The 9,746-nt window shown below is 36.2% G+C and overlaps 1 protein-coding gene across 1 annotated transcript in view; it reads right to left on the bottom strand.

The window, feature by feature from the left end:
• The window catches only part of LOC145673420 (peroxisomal leader peptide-processing protease), a 645,832-nt gene extending 637,477 nt beyond the window's left edge, over window positions 1-8,355 (bottom strand). Inside the window, exons 1-2 of the mRNA XM_081743110.1 lie at window positions 8,150-8,355; window positions 4,419-4,463 (exon numbers count right to left, since the gene is read on the bottom strand). The gene's annotated coding sequence lies outside the window, so the exon portion shown is untranslated. The remainder of the gene's footprint in view (window positions 1-4,418; window positions 4,464-8,149) is intronic.
• Window positions 8,356-9,746: the final 1,391 nt, after the last annotated feature.

Below are 9,746 nucleotides of genomic sequence, written 5' to 3' on the forward strand. Positions count from 1 at the left end.
ATGACTCACTTGATCGTTAAAATAAAATATATGATGATACCGTTATGTACGTTGTGGTTCGGAACAACTTTTAGTCTCTTATTTCGCCTCTTTTCCTTTTCTTTCCCCAGCTATTCCACAACGGACACGGTCCATACCCATGCCAGCATCTTTGTCATGTTGAAGCTGGGAACGCAGTTGACTCGGATGCAGGCAACGTAAAAGAGATTATACTGAACTGTGTGTGATTAAATTATACGTTAGATTTACAACAAATGATAAAACTAAGATTTAAATAATGAATGTATAATATCACTTAATAAACATACATGTTACATGCACATTAACCAAGAAAATAAATTAATTAACAACCTGTTGCTTATTGTATCAACGAAGTAGGTGGCTTGACATACGAACTAAACAACTCACGTCCTTCTTCGGCTAGCCAATAATGCTGTTCCATCACTGTCCTGGGGTTGAGTCCCGACTGTTGCTTCCGTGATGGATATCCCAAGCTGGCGCCACAACTGTAATCCCTAGTCCATGAGGTTGTAGACGACGCTTTATAACACAAGTCCACTTATCGCAAAGTTTACTGCGATAAAATACGAACTCTCCTTTTTCAACACATATAAAAATCCATCAATTCCGTTTTCACATTCGGCGTATTAAAAGAAAACGTTTATATGCACATAAATATATACTAACGCTATGATTGTAGGCAGCATGAACGCTGCTTTCGATAAAGTGCGATGAGCACAGGAGCAAACAGCGACACGAAGGTAGTCCTCTCAAGGGTGCCGAAGCACTGAAGCTCTGTCCAGTTGGCTATTGTGTAAGAGAACTTGGGGCTAGAGTTCCCCGCTTATGACGTATAATGTTGAGTCCAAGCCCTTTGGTTGAAGAGATGCGGATACTTTGAATTAACCAACCAGAGATGAACGATGACAACATGTAGGTGTGATTGCAAGTTTACCGTTTTCTGGACTCAGAAAAGCGTTCACAAAGAGAGTCGTTGTTTCCACATTGTATGTCCATATATAGCCATGAAAGCGGACTGAGACTCACCAACACAGACGAAAAGACATACCAAAGCGATTAGAGAAGAGTTTCTAGAATTTTTTGAAAATATACGAGGCTTGGTTAATGAAGTTCGAAATTAAGTCTATTTTTCCCAATGTCCTTTTTAAATCCAAAAAATGAGCTTTGGGTCGGTGATAATGAACGAACTGATAAAAAATTAGAGAACATTACCTGTAGCGTAGAGGGAATCGTTCAAACAATTAAGCAATTAAAATAACGATTCAAACAATTAAGCAAGAAAAACTTACGAAAATATAAAAAGAACGCTTGATACAGTCGAAAAAATTACGTATTTTACTCCAATGAAGAAATGGTCATGAGAAGTTTCAGGAAAAGGTTAGTTCCGTTTCATGTTGTGGAACTACGGCAGACTTACACAATATGCGCATTCAAAATTGAAACAGATCTATAACTTACGCTGCAGTAGAAGGATAATGTGAAAGATGGAACCTGCTCATCAGAAGCTAAAATCATATCGAAAACAGTTTCTAGCTCTTACAATTATTATCATGTAGAAACCAATATTGAAATCAGAGGTCAGACTGGTTATTACTACTTCCGGTTTCAATAAAAGAATAAGGCTGAGATTAAATCTATTGGGATTCAGAATCCATACCAAAACCAAATGTCGCCTCCTATTGCAGCTTTAGCTCTGTTGGATCAATGTTAGAACGGGAAGTAGTAGCACACTTGTACAATCCGCGGCAAAAAACCTGCAACATGAGCATATACGTTTATTGTGAAATGACGAAGTCTTTTGCTCCAAAATAAGTGTGCACGGGAGGAGGCCGAGGTTTATCCTGGCGTGATTCGTTCCACTTAGACGTTATGTTCATTCCCTGTGCTGTTAGGCGTAGTTTCACAATAAACTTACATCCTCATGTTGCAGGTTTTTTGCCGCGGATTGTACCACTTTCGGTTACAATAGAGAAGTGGTCGCCAAACTTATGAAGCTTCTGAGCTACTGTACCGTTTTTAAATCCTTCTGTGAGCTACCAACCATAAAACTACCTATTTTTTTTTTTAATCTTACATTTGATTATTACCTATAAACTTACATTACTAGTAAATATGAACCGGAACGTTAACGCGATTTACCGAAAATGTTCCCGTGAGCTACTAGTAGCATGCGATCGACGGTTTGGCGATCACTGCAACAGAGGAATAAACCCGGAGATGAAACCTAGTCTTCCGGTGCTGAAGCCATATAAAATATTACTTAACGTCTATTACCGTATTTTGTCTATGGTGATCAATGTTAAAACTAAAAACTGTTGATTTCCACTACTTCCAGTTTGAATAGAGCCATAAAGGTTAAGATCAAATTAATTATTGTTATATATATATATATATATATATATATATATATATATATATATATATATATATATATATATATATATATATATAAAGCCATTTTAGCTATCATCTCTTTGCATGAGAATCACTACTGAAACCACGGTTGTATATTTCTACCAGTTTCGGTTTTGGTACAAACAAAGGTGGAAATATATGTATCTTTCCTTCAGATACGGAATATATCTTTTTAAAAACGCTCTCTCTATTACTGTTTTTGTTCTATGCTAATCAACAATGAAACCGGGATAGTTGATACTACCACTTAACGGTTTAAATTAAGTATTAACGGAGAAGATAACCTCTCTTCCTGAGACGCTGAATAGATTCCACACCACGACTAACTATTACCGTTTCTGCTCTATAACGATCAACGCTGAAACTTCCAACTTGAACAGAGGATTAGCGAACGAGATTGAATCTATTGTTGGGACGTTGATTCGATTGCAAAAAAGCGTTTCTTGTTATCTCCTTCCGTTTTTGCTCCATTAAAAAATACTGAAACCGGTAGTACTAGTAAATTTCTACCACTTCAGTAGAGAAGCGGGTGAAATGGCATTTTTCTTGAAATGCTGAATCGACTGCAGAAAGCCGCTTATTCCTATTACAGCTTTCGTTCTATGGTAATCAAGATTGAAACCGGAAATTATTAATTTCTACTACTTCCGGTTTGAATTGTGTTGAGGGAGAAGATGGAATCTATTCTTGGGGAGCTGAATCACAGGAAAGAAAACAGCTTCTCGATACTTCTTATCGCTAATTGATCTGATACCTGTCGACATACGGACATAGCCGTTCTATAAGACTTCCCATACATATGCATAGTTTGAAAGTCTAAAAAGCTACTATTCGACTTGATATATATGTCAAATCATATCATAAGAGGAAATTCATTCAAGATATTTTTTTATATATCTTTATAGTAAAGATCTACTTTTTTTTTTTTTTTTTTTTTTTGTATTACCAAGAGACTACTTCAGTATGGAAAGAGAAAAAAAAAACGGTTGCGTTCGACATAATACTATCGTCTGACTGACAGTTTCTTGTTATGGCCTCTTATTATTGTGCTATGACCACATGTTTGTATATCCCAGTCTTCTTTCGTTTGGGTTATTCGTGTGCACCTCAGTGTTGTCAATCACTGCCTAAAACTGTTGTCAATTTCGGTTTTCCGATTGTCAAAGGAAGACATGGCATTGATTTGTTAGATTGTAATTCAAAGCCCTTTTCAGCACCGATGTTATATAAGATGTGGAGCTTGCCAAGGAATCTGAAACAAGAATTTCCACCGAGAATCGAACCCGTGTCAAGGGTATCGTGTATGGCTCACTGCCAAAGCATTTATCTCTGGCGCGTGGGGTCCTTGATTCGATTTACAGCTCCTACCAAGTGGGCTTTGTGGTGGACAAAGTTTTTTTTTTTTAATAACAAATTCTCGCTTTCCATTTTACCATAATCATCATCACAGTCTCCCTTAGCCTCGCTGCATCATCGTGGGACGTTAAAATTTAAATAAATAAATAAAATAAAATAAAAGGGAAATGAACGAGAAGTACTCGATAAGAGGCCAAACTTAAGACGGAGACTTAAGAAAAGATTCGAGTGTAGTTCTGCAAGAAGATACGAACTCCTAAAATAGTAATGGTTCAGTTAAGAACATGAATGAATGTAGGAAAGTTCAAACTAATTTGTTCAGATGTGAGAGAAACTGTTTGAACATTAGTATCAACTAAACTAAAACTTAATCCAGCTAAATTTTAATTATTTGAGACATCGTTATGTGTAGAAAAGAACCGTGTAACTATTAATTTTGCGCTAGCAAGTACAACACACTTAGATACAAACTAATGTGATACATATGGCATTATTATGGAATAGTTCCAATTTAGATGACTTACAAATATAATCTTGCCTTTGAGGATAGTAATTTGTATTTCATTTCTGTGTAGAATAGTTCTTTTCTACAAATTTTATTCAATCAAAGTAAAATGGTAACTTACCAGGTATACTTCAGTCCTCTAAAATTATTCGCCTTCCACCAAAACCTGAAACAATTACAAAATAGTTCACCTTACGAACTCAAGTTGTTCCAACATGATGTAAAACCCAAGTGACATGGTAAAACATTGTACCTGGAGAATTAAAAGCCCCTTCAAATGGTACCGTTATCCGATGACATCTTCGTCAATGACTTCTATTCGCTACTAAACAGAAAATATATTGGTCAGTTCCTGCCTTCCTGTGGAACCTTTCTGAGAGAAATACATAAATGTAATCCTCAGATCTCAAACTGTATTGAATTTGGACACACTTGAAATAATACGTTACAAAGTTTATAGGCTTTTCGCTATTTCGAAGTCCTGTCCGTAGAACTGTTGGTGCAATATTTCTGATGACGAAGATTCTATCTATTCACCAAAAAGGAAATTAGTCTAAATTATAAAATCAATAAAGAGTATAAAGTTGACTTGGAACTGTCTTAACAGGATCCTTCATTGAAACAGCGAATAGAATGGCGTTCTTCGAAATAAGCCAAGAGTTAGTTCATGTATAAGTACTATTGGAAATTGACATATTGTAGAAAATTCCCTGTTGTGAAGATTCAAAGCATGAACATATAATAAATGAAGATTCTCTTACTAAAAGTACTGGAGAGGTTTGAGGAATGCCTTCGTGTTTCATCCTAAACGAAGGGAAAATCCCAACAGGAAGATGCTCAATTTGGATTTCGGAAAGGAGGATGTACCAGAGACGCTATTGGGTGGATGAGAATTACATCAGAGCGAGTTCTTTTCGTAGAGAAAGAGCAGTGTTTTTCCTCCATCGACAGCAAAAAGCTTTCGACTGCTTTAATCGGACCACACTTCTGAAAATACTTAAAGAAATCGGGGGAAAGGTTCGAAACACAGGTCCCCCCATATAGGTTAGTAGCTAGGCTGGTTCCTTTCTGTACCCAAGTTTATTTAATTCACATAGTATTGCCGAGGGATTGTTAGCGAGTGAAGGGGGGTTAGAGCCCCGGAGGACACGTTGTTTTCTGTCTATCAAACACAGCTAAATGGAAAAGGGGACCTGTGTTCTAGAACCTTGCAGAAATCGGGGTCAACTGGAGCGACCAACGAGTCATTCGCAACCTGTACATAGGACAATGTGCGAAGCTGCGTTAAAAAGACGGTGAAAAAATCAACATTTACAGTGAATGGTAATTGAAGCTGAAGCATAAATGGGAACTGGAGATTTCAATATTAGATGGCGGATCATTAACTATCAGGTACGTAGACGGTATGGTTATTATAGCTAGAACTGAAGGAGGACTACAGGAGATAATCGGCAAAACAGTTAACAAAAAGAATATCCCGTGGAAACGCGTCCTTCCAGGTCAGAGTAGAATAAAGAACTTGGAGAGATCGATAATCTCAAGTATATGGGAAGTAATTTCACAAGAGAGACTGCACGTCAAGAATTGTAGCCAAACAAGCATTCAACAAAAGACCACTCTTAACTAGCAGGCTCAATATTGGACGAAGGAAGAAACTGGTGAAGTCATATATGGAGTATTGGATTGTATGGTTCAGGAACTTGGATTTTACGGATGTTACAGAAGAAATATTTAGAGAGGTACTATGTGAAGTACGTAAGGCTGGAGGTAACCCTAGAGATCTCATATGTGCAAAATTGGAGGACATACTAAATATCATCCCTTCAAATACTAAATAGCAAATTTTTGAAAATTTACCGGAAAAATATTGATAATTTACTTGTGTGCTTGATAATACATAAGGAAAGCGAAAGTTGCGTTTATTTTGGCTATTGTTTAGCTTTGGGGGGCTAGGTTTTTAACATACATCTATTTCATTTATTTATTTATTTTGCGATAATCTATTTGCATTCAGTTAGGTTAGGTTAATAACATTTAATTCAAACAGTATTACCGAGCGAGCGCCAGCGAGAGAGGGCGGGTTAATCCCGCAGGGCATGCTTTCTGTCTTCGTTAGTGTTGCCCCCCCCCCCCACTTAATTATTCTTATATATAAGAGATTCAAAACATGGAACTATTTGGCGCAAGATTAATGCATGGGAAAATTGTGGGAATGTAATAAGCATTTGTTTCGTGACCATGGCTGCAGGTACAGGTACAGACCAGTGTTGCCAGATCTACTGATTTTGCAGGAGATCTCCTGCTTTTTCTACGTTCTACTGATCTACTGCGTAAGAAAATGAAAAGTGAACAACCTCCTGCTTTTTCCTTACTTCGAGAAGTTAAAGAAATATATTATTATTAATACTGAATTTTCAATTTTTCCTCACATAAAAAGACGAAATTTCTCTGTTATAATACACAAAGCTCTGTAGAGCATATAGTTATAGAGTTTTACTGTATATAATATGAATCCAAAGAATACAACTGTACGTCATCTTCTATATGCATTATGGTTAGCGTTTTTATGACTTTCTGGAAGATTTACAAGTAAGTGTTGTTTAGATTGGGACTTGAGTTGGAAGAGTGGCTTAGATCGTTTCTCCACGATCGTCAGCAAGAAATCGTCTTACGTCACGATCACGTGTGACTGCACAACACAGTACGTTATCGCTACGTGCATGAAAAGATATTTTTCCACTCCACTTTGCTCTTTCACTACGGTTTACGGTGATACATGTGTGTATCAAATAATATTAATATAAATCGGGAATTTTCCCTTTCATTTGCTCAACGTAGTTCATCGGAAATGAATTCTGGACTGCTTGTTTTGACTACTGCCCCCTTAATAATGACAAATTTTATTACCTCCCCTCGGATTTACATTCAAACGCCAACACTGTATGTGTCTACTGATTTCTCCTGTTTTTTGTCTTCGAATCTCCTGCTTTTCCAACTGGCTGGTCTGGCAACACTGGTACAGACATGTAGCCTTGAATGTGAGGTAACAGTATTACAGTTTGTGAAACAATAAGGTGATAATCAGGAAAATCTATTATGGTACGTGAATCAGGGCTTAATAAATCTAAAAATAAATTGCAGAAAATGTGGTAAGCAGATAACCGCAAAGAAACGTTGAGAAAGTTATACTTTAGAGTAACGGTAAGTAACATAACGAACCTGGCTACTAACCCGCCTCCACTCGTCGCTCGCTCGGCATTACTATGTGAAATGAGTATTAAGCTTATGATAAATAAAAATGGATGAGTTTTAAATTTTCGTAGCTTTTATTACGTTTTTTACCAAAAACTAGGCAGACGACCAACTTAGGAATAAATGCCAACATTTTAAATTAATCTCTCCGACATCTGATCACACTATTATCTTTGGAACCTTTCGAATGAATTCCCTCATCTAAAAAAAAATAAAATAAAATAAAACAAGACTCTATACATCTGAGGTCTATAACGCTGTTTTAATTAATGAAACGTTACAAACGCGTAACGAATATCATATGCACATAACGTCAGACCCGTGACAAACTGACATATCAAAAACACATGAGTAAGTTAGTATCGTTTAATTTACTAATTTTCTTTAAAGGTCTTTGTTTTTCGAATTTAAATTTGCATGCACCCTCAAAAGAAAAAAAAATGTTGTAAGAGTATATATACAAATATTTTATATCGGAACCTTTTCCTTTCACAGAAACAAAATTAGACTTATTTTCAAATTCCGTTCTCATTATAGTTTAATTTTCGTGTTACTTCAGTACCCTAGTGTCCTAATTCTACAGTTTTGCATTTATCTTACCTGAACAAAGCTGATTACGTTATATAATTAAATTGGTGAGTTTGAATGTGCTTTACAACCCACGTAACTACCATAAAAGCACCTCCACACAATGTCTTAGCTCACCACCTTTTGATGCTATAAAACACTTCCAATTCGAAAATCGCACTTCTAAGCAGAAACAACTAACTCATGCTACCCGAATTCGTCTGCCTTTGCCACCACCAGTGTTGCCAGGTGGTCCCCATTAAATTCCCATATTCTAGCATATTCATATTCATTTTATTTCGTCTTTATGATCATACATATTGCACGAATTCGTGCGTATGAATAAGACTCGCCAGGGTATAAAAATTCATAAACATACATAGTTCTAACATATACATACGAATTAATTAAAATACTACGCTATGTCTACTATATAAAAGAAACAAAAAATAGACATTTTAAATACTACCAATAATCAAATTTATTTACCCACCTAAGAATTCATTCACGGAATAAAAGCAGTGCTGTAATAGATGGGTTTTCAATAATCGCTTAAATTCTTCTCTTTGTTATGTCTTTCGAAGATAAAGAGGCAGTTTATTATCAGGGGCGTCATTTAGGGGGGCAGGGAGGGGCAATTGCCCCCCCTGAGTTTGAGATTTATATATATTTTATCAATAGAATAGTAGTAAATGAGTGAAAAGAGCGAAATTTTACTTATATCAAGGGGTCTTGTCCCCCCAAGCAAAATCTGAAATGACGCTACTGTTTATTATATAGTATGGTACCCATATACGTTGGATTTCTTTCGTATAATTTAGTGCAGTGTTGTTTGCTGGGGATTTTATCCTTACGCCTGGTATCGTATTTATGGGTTGCTGGTGCGTTAAATACCTCAATTTTGTTTTTGACAAGCAGTAACATACGAAATAGGTATAGCGAGGGTAAAGGCAATATTTCAAGTTCCTTAAATATTGGTCTACATTTGGCCCCGAAATTACTTTTTTTTTTTTACAGAAAAATTCCCTACAACGTTTTAGATTTTTGTCCAACCCCTATATATATATATATATATATATATATATATATATATATATATATATAGTGTGTGTGTAACAAAATGGTCGGAACAGTTGAATATCTCGAGAAATGCACTTCAGATTCAAAAACCGCGAAACACATATCCAATATTTTAAAAAGGTCTATTCAACTAACATAAAATAAAGTTGCCCTCCCGTTCCCTAACGGGGGAGGTGGGGCAACTTTAAAATTTTAAATAGAAACCCCCTATTTTTATTGCAGATTCGGATTCTGCAACTAAAAATAAGCAACTTTTGCTTGAAGTACTTTTTCGTTATCTTTCTAGATGGCGCTGTAATCGCAAATAATTAATATAATCGTACCGACGTTCCCTAGCTTTGCGATCTGAAATATTTCTGAAATGACAAAAAATGTGAGAAAACCTAATTACGCAACTATGTACCCATGTCAAGGGCCTATACAATTCTGTGAACAACAAGTCTCCCCAGGGGTTCTATCATAGTGCCACGGGGGCCAACTTGAAAATTTCAGATGGAAACCCATTTTTTATTGCAGATTTATGATTCCGGGACTGAAACTAAGCAACTTT

The sequence above is a fragment of the Thermobia domestica genome, chromosome 16 (assembly GCF_964235325.1).
Source record: "Thermobia domestica chromosome 16, izTheDome1.hap1.1, whole genome shotgun sequence".
Lineage (NCBI taxonomy): Eukaryota > Metazoa > Arthropoda > Insecta > Zygentoma > Lepismatidae > Thermobia > Thermobia domestica.